This window comes from Emydura macquarii, unplaced genomic scaffold, assembly GCF_026122565.2.
Source record: "Emydura macquarii macquarii isolate MOO-44397 ecotype Brisbane River unplaced genomic scaffold, CSIRO-AGI_Emac_v2 contig_2846, whole genome shotgun sequence".
Classification (NCBI taxonomy): domain Eukaryota; kingdom Metazoa; phylum Chordata; order Testudines; family Chelidae; genus Emydura; species Emydura macquarii.
In genome coordinates this window covers 3096995-3110123 of record NW_027132983.1, presented here as the reverse complement: position 1 = coordinate 3110123, position 13129 = coordinate 3096995, and the positions used below count along the sequence as shown (strand labels likewise).

General features: G+C 40.8%; 1 pseudogene; it reads left to right on the top strand.

Annotated features, from left to right (window-relative positions):
* The first annotated feature begins 400 nt into the window (after window positions 1–400).
* LOC137166430 (U1 spliceosomal RNA) lies at window positions 401–544 on the top strand (annotated as a pseudogene).
* Window positions 545–13129: the final 12585 nt, after the last annotated feature.

Below are 13129 nucleotides of genomic sequence, written 5' to 3'. Positions count from 1 at the left end.
CTCAGTATTTCACAATAGGTCTTTTAGTCACTACTATTAGCAGCTTTCTACTGTACTTTGCACTTACACAGCATTTTTCATCTTGTGATATCACATCCCTATGAGGTAAGGAATTATTTTATATATAGGTTGAAAATGAGTCAGAGAAGTTGGATGAATTTCCCAAGGGTAAACATCACTGGCAGAGGTGGGAATAGAGTATGGAAGTCCTAGCTCTTAATCCCCTGCTTTAACCACTAGATCAAATTCCATTTTAAACAGTAAGTTCTGCTTTGCAGACACAGAATACTGAAATAACTGGAGAGCTGCAAATCTAGAACTTGGTCAGTTTGCACAGCTGCACTGAGAAACTTGCTTTGCACTGCCCATTTGATGTTGCAGAATATACTCCAGAAGAAACGGAGTTTCATGGTGGTCATACCATGATCTTGAAGGTGGTTTTCCCAGGGTGAGTCTCATCCATTGCACTGCGGTGTGCTGACCCCTGCAATTTCCCCAAATGCAGGAAACTCAACTGCATAATTTGTGGTAGTGGGGGACTTTATTCATGATTAAAAAAAATGTGAGAAATCTTTCTGATTTAGTGTCAAGTCACTCAAAGTAAATAAATGTTTAGGAGCACGCTCTGGCATTATGCAAGTGGAAAACTACAGTAGTTTCTAAAATGTGAAAGGTTATGTCTCCACTGGAAAAAATAAAAGGTTTCTGTTTTGTTTAATAGCGGGATAACTAATCCACATCAGCCATCCCTCTATAAAATCCTAGGAGAGACAAGGCACTTGTAGATTTTAGTGTCAGGTGGCTAGCTCAGGTTAATATTATACCTCCTGCCCGGAGCTGATCTCACCTAGCTACCTCACAGTAAAAATTACAGGTGCCTTGTCTCCACTAGGATTTTACAGCGGGGTAGCTAATGCACTTTAGTTATCCCATGGTAAAAAAAACAAACACCTTTTTCGTCAGTGAAGTAAAAGCCTAAAAAAAAGATTCAATTATGCAACTATGCCAAGTGGTGCACAATTCTACTTTTCACCTCTAATCCCTTAATCTAATCAATTTTATGCACACTGCTTCCAAGAACATTATTGGATTAACAGCACAACCAAACCTTTATCCATTCACAGGATAAAGCAATATACACTGAGGTGTTAGTACAGCCGCTTAATTAGGACACAGATTTAATCAAAATTATAGTTATTGAATGGGCACAGTAGCGCTCTTTCTGATTTAGTGATGCTTAAGTTTTAGTGTGCTTTTCTCAATTTTACACTGGTTCTGTTTGCACTGCAGGAGATTTCAGATCCTCTTTAGCTAGAATAGGATGAAGGAGCAATAGCTGATGCCCAGGAAGCAAACGGTAACTGTTTCCCTTCCCTCTCCCCCGTAAATTTTTTTCCAATGAGGAGCTGTAGGAATACCTACTGTGAAGCCGGAAAGAGAATGTCTTTGGGGGCAGTCTACTACATCCAGGTTCTGTAGTCTGTGTAAGCCTCCCAGGTCATAGGAACATGTTTTGTTTTAGGCTGGTAGAGACTTGGTCCCAGTGGGGAACCCTTACAGATGTTTTGTTTGTCATATTCATCATCTCAGCAGTTTACAGATGCATTCAGAAAGGTTTTGCACCAGTTCCTGAATCACAATGCTTTGCATCTATTCTGGCTCATGGCACACAAAAGCGTCTGTACCTATCCAAGGACAGATAGTGCCTCCCTCCCACACATATTCTATAACTATGTTCAGTAATGTGCTGACCTTCCTGCAGCTCCCAGGGTAGCAACGTTACTGTTAAAAGGGTAAGGTTCTCTTCTATGAAAGGAAGAGCAACCTCACCCCAAAATAAATGGGAACTGAGAATGCTCAGCATGTCATCGGATCAAAGGAATCCAAAATTCCTCGGAATAGGGATGAGAGGCAATCCAGTAGGGCATCAAATTTAAGTGTTATATTTTGTACTACCTATCACGTCTTTCATCTGAAGAAAGCCATCTGCTTCAAACAGTTAATTCATCTTCAAGGTTGTTAGGAGGAAGGGGAGACCATTTAATTGATATGGCCTCCATTACAAGAGTAGAAGATAGCACAAGTTTAAAAAAGCACAGTAATACACAGCAGTACAGCAAAGGAAGTAGAGGATATTGTCTCCAGCTGATATTGCAGTGGCAACATAGATATCCAGAACATAATTACCTGGACATAACAGCACAGGAGAATCTAGTGGCCTTAAATAGTCAAGATCTCCTTTTTTAGGTCTCACCTAGAAGACCTCTCTAGTCACTTAGACCCCTCTAATACTGTCCTGAATAAACTGGATCAGCCCTGATTCCAAAGAATGCCACATTTAATTTATTCTGCTAACTGAAATAACTTCCTGCAGTTTTTTTTTAAGTGCAAGCTGCGATGTGCCGTTGCACATGGGCTGTGATATAATCATAGCACTCAGTTGAGTGCTAACAGACTATGTGTTTTGGCACTGTAAGAATGGAGCTAATAACATGAAAACAGAAATGAAGAGGCCTCAATGAAGATGGCAAGTAGTCAGAGCCTGATTCTGCTCACATCAAAGTTAATGGGGGACTTGCCATGGACTTCGTTGGAGGAAGGCTCTGGGCCTTTTAAGGCTGGAGGCAACAGGTGTATTGTAGGAACATGTATTACTTTGTTTAATTGCATGCTGAAGTACATACAAGGGCTCTTGCATTTAATATTTCAAATGAATCATGTATTTGTATTAATGTAGCACGTTAATCAAGCACGTGTCTGAACATATTTACTACACTTCTATGTGCCCCTGTTTAAAAATTAACTAGTACTTCTTGAACACCATTTTTTGATATCCAGTTTTATCTGTGAATACAATCTAACACAGTGAGCACAGCAACGAAGCTTGAGACAGTTGAAAAGGTCAGGCAGTTTTAGTTCCTGCCTATTGAGCAGGAAGCAGAATTCCACAAACAGCTAAGCTTTTAAGTGGAGTCTTCAGTACATTTAGTCTCCATTTATGATAAAATATACACAGGCTTTTACCAACAGCAAGCTTTATCATTTGCTCTCCTATGCACATATAGGTCACAATGCATTAGCCTTAGCTGTCAAAACTGTTGTACACTTTAGCAGAGAGCCACACAGAGAGCTTGCTGCTTTTATGATGCAACTTGCTTGGGCAGTCCAAACCCACCAAAGTGCTGTGATATGATCTGTTAGTTAGAGCATCTGGATTTCATTCCTGATTCTACACCAACTTTCTGAAGTTGGGTAAATAACATAGATCAGATTTTCTAAGGAGCTTTAGACACCAAATTAAATTATTAGATTTTCAGAAAGAGCTCAGCACACCGCCAGTCAGTAGCCAAATGAAAATGGAAGCTTCCCTCTGGCTTTGCCTCTTATCAAATAAAAGCTGGACAGGTGTGATGGCCACCATCTTGGCAGACAAAGTGGGGAATGAGCCCAGGACATCCAGAGCTAAAAGCATGAGCTGTTACAGCTTGAGCTAAAACTCTGCAGGTGGGGACTGTAACAACTCATTCTCTGCGGACTGGCACAGAGGAAGGGACCTATAGCACACATTCACCAGTGGGTAACACAGGCAGACACGTATTCCCAGAGAAGGCATAGTCTTAGCTGTGCAGCAGCAACTGGACTTTAATTTCCATCTAAAGGAAGCTCTCATAGGTGGAGAACTTAAATGCGTTTGGTTTCTTCATTTCTTGTTTCCACTGTTGTAGCCATGTTGGCTATTAGACAGTATCTTGACAGTATCTTGACAGTATCAGCAGCCCAGCTGAAGACAGATCACTGCACCAGACCTAATCTACTTAGATATTGAAATAACCAGTCACTGCTTTCCTAGACAAGATATTCCAGCTTTATAAGGCTAAGAAATCCTGAGACAAAGCTAAGCATGACCTCTGTGTAATAGAAAAGCACCTTCTCTTCCACAGTTGTGTGGATATAGGAATCCCTGAAGAGGGGTCCATTGGTGCCTCCAACAAAATGTAGGAGCTAATCCTGACAAGTGTCTCCTGGGAAATGTGATAGTTCATGACACAATCCCACTACTAGTCACTGTCATACCCTGTCTGCCAACCTGGAAGTGGACCTTTATGCAATACAGTGATACAGGCAGCTTGTGTGATTAGTTGTAAAATGGAAAGCTCTGCCTGTCAAACATTAGTGCACACTTGAAACTGTAATAAGCTATGTGTATCTGACTCAGTGTCAGCAAGCCACTGATACACCAATCAAGAGTAGAGAACAGGATGTTACATACTATGAATATCAGAGATAGGCTAGTGGTATGAAAAAGAAAAGCATAGGAGTGCTGGTTGTAAGAACTGCTCCATTTTCTATTCTGTACAGTCACTCCTGGAAAATCATCTACTGAAAATGGAAGTGCAGAAAAGCAGAGGGAACAAGAAAGAGCGGAAAAGCATTTCCAGTACAGTAACTCTCCTGTGTTACAATTATACGCATTTCTACAGTCCTTTCTTCCTAGGATCTCAAAGTGCTTTATAATCATTATTAAACCAAGTCTAAAAAAACCTTCCTGAGAAGTGCATGATCTGCATTTTATAGATGCAGCAACTAGAAAAGTGTTCCTCCTCTGAAACATTTTGCATCAACTGTCTCACAAAAGTTGTAGCTGCTCCTACAAACAGCAGCTCCTAGAATGTAAAATGGCAGTCACTAAAGTAGCACAGTTTTCTGCTTTCAATGCACTGATATCAGACCCAATAGGCATACAACTCTTCAACTAGTCGCATGTGTCACTGCACCCTAAGGGCAGTTTAAGAAGATTTATATGAAGCTCCAATCATAGAATATGTGAAATTTAGGTACAAATGCTACGAGTATTTCTCATTACAAGTCTTCATCCCTGTGTCCTACTTACTAGAAGAACCCTGTAAAGTAGTTGAAGGAAATAATTATGTTGAATGAGAGTCTTAATTGTATAGCAAAGGGATTTTTCTTAAATTCATGCTGCAAGGATTTTTCAATCCAAGGGCCTTTTTCATGAGCAATGCCTAAAGAAGATTTCCTGAAAGCCTTGTAGCTGAAATGTTCTTATGAACATTGGCTGGCATTTTCAAAGAGTCTAATGGAGTTAGCATTCTAATTCAATGGAATCTGAAAGCTAATTGTGTACCTAATTCCCGCTGTTGGAAATCCCAGCTGTTCTTTTTGGCTTACCTGCATGATGACATAAAAGGGATCTGATCACAGAACTGGCATGAATAAAGGTCATATCGTAGCTCTGATCATATCCAAACACATTGTGCATTTTTGAGACCATCACTCATTCTTTCTGTGCTTCAGTAGTTTCCCCATTTCCAAATGGGGATAATGCTACTAACCTACCTCATAGGTTGTAGTGATTAGTGGATATCGATACAATACTCTGAAAACAGTCAGTGCCAAGACTCTTGGTAGAGTCATATGAATTTAACAGATCAGGAAAGTTCACATATATATATTTTTTGTTAGACAAAAGCCCACACACTTAGTCAAAGAAAGAGACTTATAATGAAGCAGTGCTTTTTCAGATGGGAATGGAGGCAATTCATCCTTTCTGCCACCCTCACTGCAAATGTTCAGAATAAAAGCAGGTTGACAATAATCAGTGCTATTCTATAATAAATCAGACTCCCAAGTTTTCTGATATTCATGGTAAGATGCACAATGACTCTTGATATGCTTGCCATATGCCTGTTGATTCATTTTATTTTTTGTTGGTCTAATGTACCAGTCAGTATCTACTTTGGTTGTTCAGTTTTTAAGCAAAAAGCATAGACAAGGGTCATTGTCAGGCTACAACATCAATTTTATCTTTCCAAAAGAAGAGCACAGGACAACACCACCTGCCACTTGAATAGCACTTTTCATCACTAAGTCTCATATCACTTCACAAAAGAAGCAAAGTTTTATTATCCCCATTTTACAGAGGAGGAAATTGAGGCACAGAACAATGAAGTGATTTTAAGGTCTCACAGCAAATCAGTGGCACAGCCAGGAATTCAATCTAGTTCTTCTGAGTCCCAATCCATTGCTCTACCCATGCCGCCTTTCATAAGAATGGGATTTCAAGAAAAGTTAAATGGGAGCAGAATTGACACTAATCTTTAATTAATTATTCTACAAGTTTCACTTCCTTCTGTTCATGATTTGTCCATGAACAGGTTACAAGTGCTTCAGATTCATTCTCTGTAAAACATTTATTCTATTAATAATACCAAATAGTTTGTAGATTTTTATGAGCAGTTTGTTTTAGTATTGTTGCCCCTTTTGATTATAGCAGCTAGTCAAAAATTAGCAGTCTTGATGTTGCTCCAGTTGAAGATGCCATCTGGTATCTATGACACAATCTTGTTTATTTACAAAGAATATAAAGAAGTCCTATTTCTCTGAACACAGTATAAATGAAATAGCAGGAGACAGTTCCTTTGTTTGCTTTTCCAAGCTTGCCTTGCCTTTCTGTACCTCAAAAGCTTTTTCTCTTAGCTTGCTCTGAGGGCCACATTTCTGCTCTGATACCCCATCCTGGTGTGCTTTCTGTGCTTCTGTCTGCACTTCAGCTTATCTCTCTCTCACACTCACACATTCCCCTCCACCCCCATCAAACAATAGCCAGTGGAACCCTCCACCCACATGGTGCTAATTTCTGGGTGAGCTCACAAATCCATTGTCTTATGTGAGAGTTTGTGATTAACTTGTTTTAAATGAAGGGTGGCAGTTGAGCTTGTAACAGTATTCAATATGCAAAATTTGAGCTATATTGGTACATTTTGATTGTATGCAGGTGTCATGGTATTGTCTCTTTCCCCATTTGTAAAGTACACTCTTACTATCAGGTTTGAAGTGTCATTTACCAGTTTAAGAGTATCCATGAGTATGCCCCAACAGTAGCTTAAAAGTTGTTTTTCCCACCAATATTCCTGTCTGTTTACTGCTGTGTTTATAAAACAAAAACAGCACTAACAGCTGTTGCTGTATCCAACTTATTTAACTTGGATTTTAGTTATTTGGGAATTTTATTCTCCACTTGATTATAAGCATAGAGCCCTGTATATCATTCCATGTTGCTCCTGCATGCAGTTAACAGAATTCATATTTAACTGGGTATCTTAAGGTCTTGTTGTGTGTAGGGATGTTTGTTACTAGCAGAGAAGTAAAAAAAAAAAGACTGAAGAGAATACTGGTTCACAGAAGATACCATGAACAAATTTAGTGAAGTATAGTTTGGTTTTCACCATCCATTAAGTGTTTGTATTGTTTAAATAAGAAGCAGAACATATATATAGGCCTAGGACAAAATACTATTTTTTACCCACTTTTGTATGGTAGAGTTTTCTATTGTCAAGTTTATAATTACCGATTATATAACTGTTCAGTAGCAATTCTGCCACTGTAGATTTCAGATTTAGAGATCTGTAACTTCCCCAAACTGCTCTAATTCTTTTGGCACATGACAGTATATAGAATGTCTGTGGAACGTTAAGAAAGCAAACCGGTAAGTGGCACTTTAAAAGCAAATAACTTTATTCATAAGGAAAGGCAATTACACAAGCCTGTAATTAGTAGTCACAATTGATGACAGTCTTAAATGAGCAGACAGTTTCTTTCTTAGAAAAAAGAAAAGTGAGATGTAAAGAATTTCAAGCTACTTTAAAGTTGCCCACAGTAAATCAGATTTACTGACAGGTTTCATCCTGATCGTGTACAACAACAAGAGAATCTTGTTTGCTCCTCCCTATCCCTATCTTTTCTTCTGATAACTAAACACAAGATAACTAGATACAATACAGTCCCACAGTCAGTCATGTAACAAGGAGTGCAGTAAAGCCACATGAAGATGAACTCCGTAGAAGCTGGGGCTACTGCTAGGAGGCCATCAGTACATGACAGTAATTTATGCTCTCTGTCTCACTTTAATGCCATATCTGTATGCCGATGAAAGCAGATTACCATAGGTTAAATTATGTAAGGAGTATCCCCTTCCTGTGGCCTGACCAAGAACTATCCAGAACCCCAGTATATGAAGGCAGATACCTCTGCATTAAGCCAATGCACTGAGGAGCAGAATTCGGAGCCAAGTCCAAACCTTTAGAGAACAAAAAGAGTGTTCTACCTCACCTGTTGAAACTGTTGACTTCTCAGAGTGTGAGCCTCAGTTGTTGTAGGTTATTTGCTCTATATCTATGTAATGAAGCCAATTTGGTTGTTTTGGATAGTGGCTGGGAGAGAGTTCTTGTCTCTTCATAAATAATTTTGCCAGCATCTCATAGCTAGTATTGAAAAAGAATATTGGGCAGTAAATGACAAAATTATCTGGGCTATTGCCAGACTAGCAGTATCAAGACAAGGATGAATTGCTGTGTGAGAGATACAACATATCTTTCTTAAGTGCCTGCAAGCATGCACAGTAATGGGGGCAAGTTACCAACAACTTTATGGATTAAAGCACACTGAGAAAACAGGAACTGTGCTGGACTTCATGCTCTGGAATTAAGAGCTTCTTCCAGGGTGATGGGCAGCCACCAGCAGCTTGAGGCCACCATAGTTAGTGAGGGAGGGTGAGGCAATTAAAAATTGAATAAAGGTCCTTGGTGGAGGGAGTGGTATCAGTGCAACACAGTGAGGCAGAAGCAGAAGAAATGGATCTGAGTGAAATTGTGAGGTGTGATACTTCTCCTGTGGAACCCTGATGGCAAAGATTTGAGGAGTTAGTTTGCCGCACCAGACAGTGAGCAATTTGCCTGCTTTTATGTTAGGTTCCAAAATGCCTGTAGCAAGCAGAAAGTTGTTATGAGCTAGGGTGAAACATTGTTATTGGTGAAATTAAAACCTCATTCAAACTGATGTGAGAACAAGTCCTCCATTTAAGATAATTGTAAGAGACAGTTAAGAGGCCCTCCTAAAACAAAGGCTAATAGAGTCCCCCAATAACTAGCACTGTGTGGGCTGAGGGTTCAGTTGGATATTGTGACCACGCATGTGTGACCCAGCAAAAAGGCTAGAGAGAGGGAATGAGCTTTTGAGTCCCTTGGCTAAAGAGTCTTGGGGCTGTAAGCTAGGGGTTTCTCTTTACATACAGAACTGCAGCTGTGCCACTCAAGCACTTTAGTGAAGACACTACTACGCCAACACCAACGGGAGAGCTTCTCATGAGAAGTTCTGCTGATGACATAGTGCTGCCTTTACATTGGAGGGGGGGGGGGGGATATGTCAGTATAACTACATTGCTTGGGAGGGGGAAATTTTTTACACCGCTGAGCGACGTAGTTCTACCGATATAGGTTTGTAGTGTAGACCTGGCTTAAAAAATTGCTCCTTTTTATTTCTTGTTCCTTCAGCATTCAGAGATGCAGGACTTTGTACACTCTGTAAATAAACAAAACTGCATCAGAGAAATACCTGACCAATTTCTGCTCCCAACTGGAATGATGCCAGGGCCCCGAAATTGGATTAGCTACTCAAGTCTAAAAGGGGCAACAATATTGTGAAATCCACATGCACTCTGAAGTCCATTTACTTCATAGCAGGTGTTCAGTTTTGGAGCATGCTGTGGATAGGAGAGGATACACACCACTGAACTAGTCTTAGGCATGTGGTCAAATCCTATTGTTTCAGTTGTTCCAGATTCGGTTAGATGTGAATGAGATTATTCTGCTGTACAAGGGTGTAAGTTACTCCCACAAGATGTTCTGGAAGGGCTGTGGCTGCAGTGGTCTCCAGGAGGAGAATCCAGGAAGAGAAGACATCTCTAAAAAGAGAGGTCCAGTTTTAGGTAGGAAGGGAGTGGAGGGCGTAGGATGAGTGATATATTGAAATGTACAGTAAGCCGACAAGGACAGCCGCATGGTCAGATAGCTGTGATCTCAACTAACAGACTGATGCTGAGTATGAGTTGTGGGAAGAGAAAGGGTACACTCACAGTGGGGAGTTGAGTTTCCAGGTTTCTAGCAATGCCACGTCAAAGAGAAGTGCTAATAGTGCATACATGACCGGGAGGTTTTGGTCCATGGCAACCCAAGGAGAGAACCAATGGGATCAAATTTTGAGTGTGAAGTTTCTTCCAATTAATCAAGCCTTCCTTTTACACAAACAGTGGCCATAAAAGCAGTGGGAAAATTTGGGAATGGCCCTAAACATGCCTGTTATTTTTCTCTTTAGTATAAGACCTCAGCAGGAGCATATGCCTCTCACAGTCTCTAAATAGTGTTTGGACACCAATTTTAATGGACAAAGTGCAATTCCCCTAACTTGGGAAGACCAAAAGTTAATGACAATAGTGCCCATGCAGACCTCCTCTAGTTTTTTGACCTTTCTTTGGTAAGGTCCCACTCCTCTAATAAGGCCACGTTGGTTAAGATTTTTTCCACATTTGGTGGGGCTGTTATTTTTCTGAATGTTTCATGAAAAGTTTAAATAAGTTCTCTCTCATGCTAACCCATCAATATTCATCCCTAGTGTGACCCGTCCTGTGCCCAGGGTAGCCCCCTGAAAATGCCAAGGTCAGGGCAGGCTGCAAACGGAGAGCAGATTCTCCCAGCACTGGTGGGTGGCATTGAAGCCAGCCTTCCCAACCAGCCACAAACTGCACTTCTGAATCCCCACAGAAGCCAGTACACAAATACACACAACCCCCTTTACTGCATTTCAGCTTCTGGCTCCCAAATCAGCACTGGGTCCAGTAAAGAGACCAGTTATTTAAACTCTATGCTCTTTACTAAAAAGGTTCCCTCTGACCCCACGGGTCAGCCACAGTACCAGTTCAATATAAGTTTGGATCTTACCTAAAATACCACGCTGCCAGCCAATCCTTTAGTAACTAAAACTAAAGGTTTATTATAAGAAGAAAGAAACAAACTATAAGAGAAATGTTCAAGGATTAGAGCAATCAGATACATACAAATGATTGAAAGTCCATATACATCAGGTTTCTAGAAGAATTGTGGAGTTGCAGGCTTGTACAGTTCCTCTGGTATATATCCAACACCTGGATGGGTCTAAGTCCTTCGGTTCAGTTGCAAAATGAATAGATCCAGAGGTAGGTGTTGTCCGCAGCTGGACAGGAACAAAGACAAAATGGTTTCTGTGACTTGGCCTTATATACCCTCTGGCCCTGGCCATGTGGTCTTGTGGAATATTACAAGAACTAAAATGGAGTCCAGAGTCACATGGGCCAATCCTGGTAACTCTTCAGGTATGCCTTTAGTTTCTTCCTGGGCCCTTGGATCCGTGAGTGTCTTAATGGGCCATTAAGCAGGCTATTGTCCTGCCACCTCTCTGTCTGGGGTGTTGCCCAGGCAGCACAATTTGAAATACAGCTATCTCAAATATATCTATAACTTCCATTTCACACATTACACATGAACATAAGTATTATCATCTTACTTAGCTTATTATAAGCTTTCTAACAGTACCTGACATGGCATATCTCACATGAATTATTATGATTTTGACACACTGGTGTGAACCAATATGACAAATGCTCTCCCCCCCATCTACCCAGCATGACACCTAGTAGTCAGTGTGCTAAAAATAGGCTGTGCTGAGATCATGTAGGTAAGTCAGCTCTCAGAAGGTATGTGTGCCTAACCCGGGTAGAACAAGCCATGGTCCAAAAAATGAATACAATGAAAGGATACCTCTAGTGTCTGGTAGAGTTAACTGCCCTTTCTTAGGGGCTCCCTCTCGTTTACTGGGCCATGGGTTTGGTAGTACTGTCCCCAGGGACTACGGAGGGCAGTGGGTAGCCACAATGGGATCTCATCTTGGAGAGGCAGATTTTCTGAATAGTACAAAAGGGATGTCCAATCACAAGGAAGCAGTTATGTTTTCAAACAGCATAAGCTCCCATACAGGAGGATATGGAAGTGTACAGAATGAAGACTTATTGGCTGCACTGAGGTGCCAGTGTGGACCTGGGATTAACTGGAGGGAGAGAAGAGAGGTCCCAAGAAAAGGGCTAGAGCCCTTACTCCTATGCTGGTACAATAAAGCCACAAACCAACATCTATTATCCTGAAGTAGGGCTGCTCAACAATGTGGGACAATGTCCCCCTACAATAATACAGCTAGTTCTCTGTCTACAAAGGAAAGCAGGAATGTCAAGGAGTGTAATCAGCTATAAAAATCTATTGCTACAGGAGAACTTTGCCCTGAAACTAACTCTGTAAACTCGCAGGGGAAGGAGAAGTGAAAAGAGAACAGCCAGCTGCTAGTATCGACTAAGACGAAGTCATCCCTGCTGTACTTCTCTAACCTTCAAAGGGTTTACTCCAGGGATAATTTTAACCCAATATACCTATTGCTCTGAATGGGATCTGTGTTAGTGGGGTAAATAAGGATGGAGTGAACATCCTTGCTTTGTCAGTTATAGCTAGACCCATTTTGACACTGTGGTTCATTTATAGTGTATTCATATTTGGTTGCAGAAAGGGAAGTGTGTCTTTCTACTTGATTGCTTTAACTGTCTTGATGTAGCACAAGCTCTTTCAAGTGAGTGGTAAACTGAAGAAAGGAAGTGTGTGTTTGAAAGGAGACATACTGTAACAGTTTATTTTATGGGGAAGCAAGAGGGGGAAATTTACTTGAAGTCTTTAAGTAAATAAGGGACAGGACTGGGGAAATCCCATAATCATATTTGTGTGAAAGAAGATCTCATGTTTGTCTTAAGACTTTCAGAAAGGTGTCTCACATGAGCACTGTTCTTGTTTGTTATTTTCGTTTTTCCACCAGCATTATGTAAGTCTTGGTGATGCAGGCAGATGGCATTACACTTGCGGACAGGCCTCACCCCATACCAGGTGGTGCTGTTCCCTTTCATTCCACACCAGAAATAAGTGGGATGGGTAGTCAGTATTTGGGTAAGTGTCTTCCAAATAACACTGAGCACTACAGGAGTATTGCTGGTAATACAAGAGGTGACAATGTCTGAAATATTAATACATCTGCATTGCACTGGGGAGGTGCAGTTTTTTGTAGCCAGTGCTGACTGAACGTCATCACAAAAAACTCACATGGCATTTTTTGTTCATTGTCCTACTCAAATTCTAACTTGGGTAGTTGTGCCTACCTATCCCATCCCCCCATAACTCATGTTTTCAGTTTGATTCTGTCCTCTTCA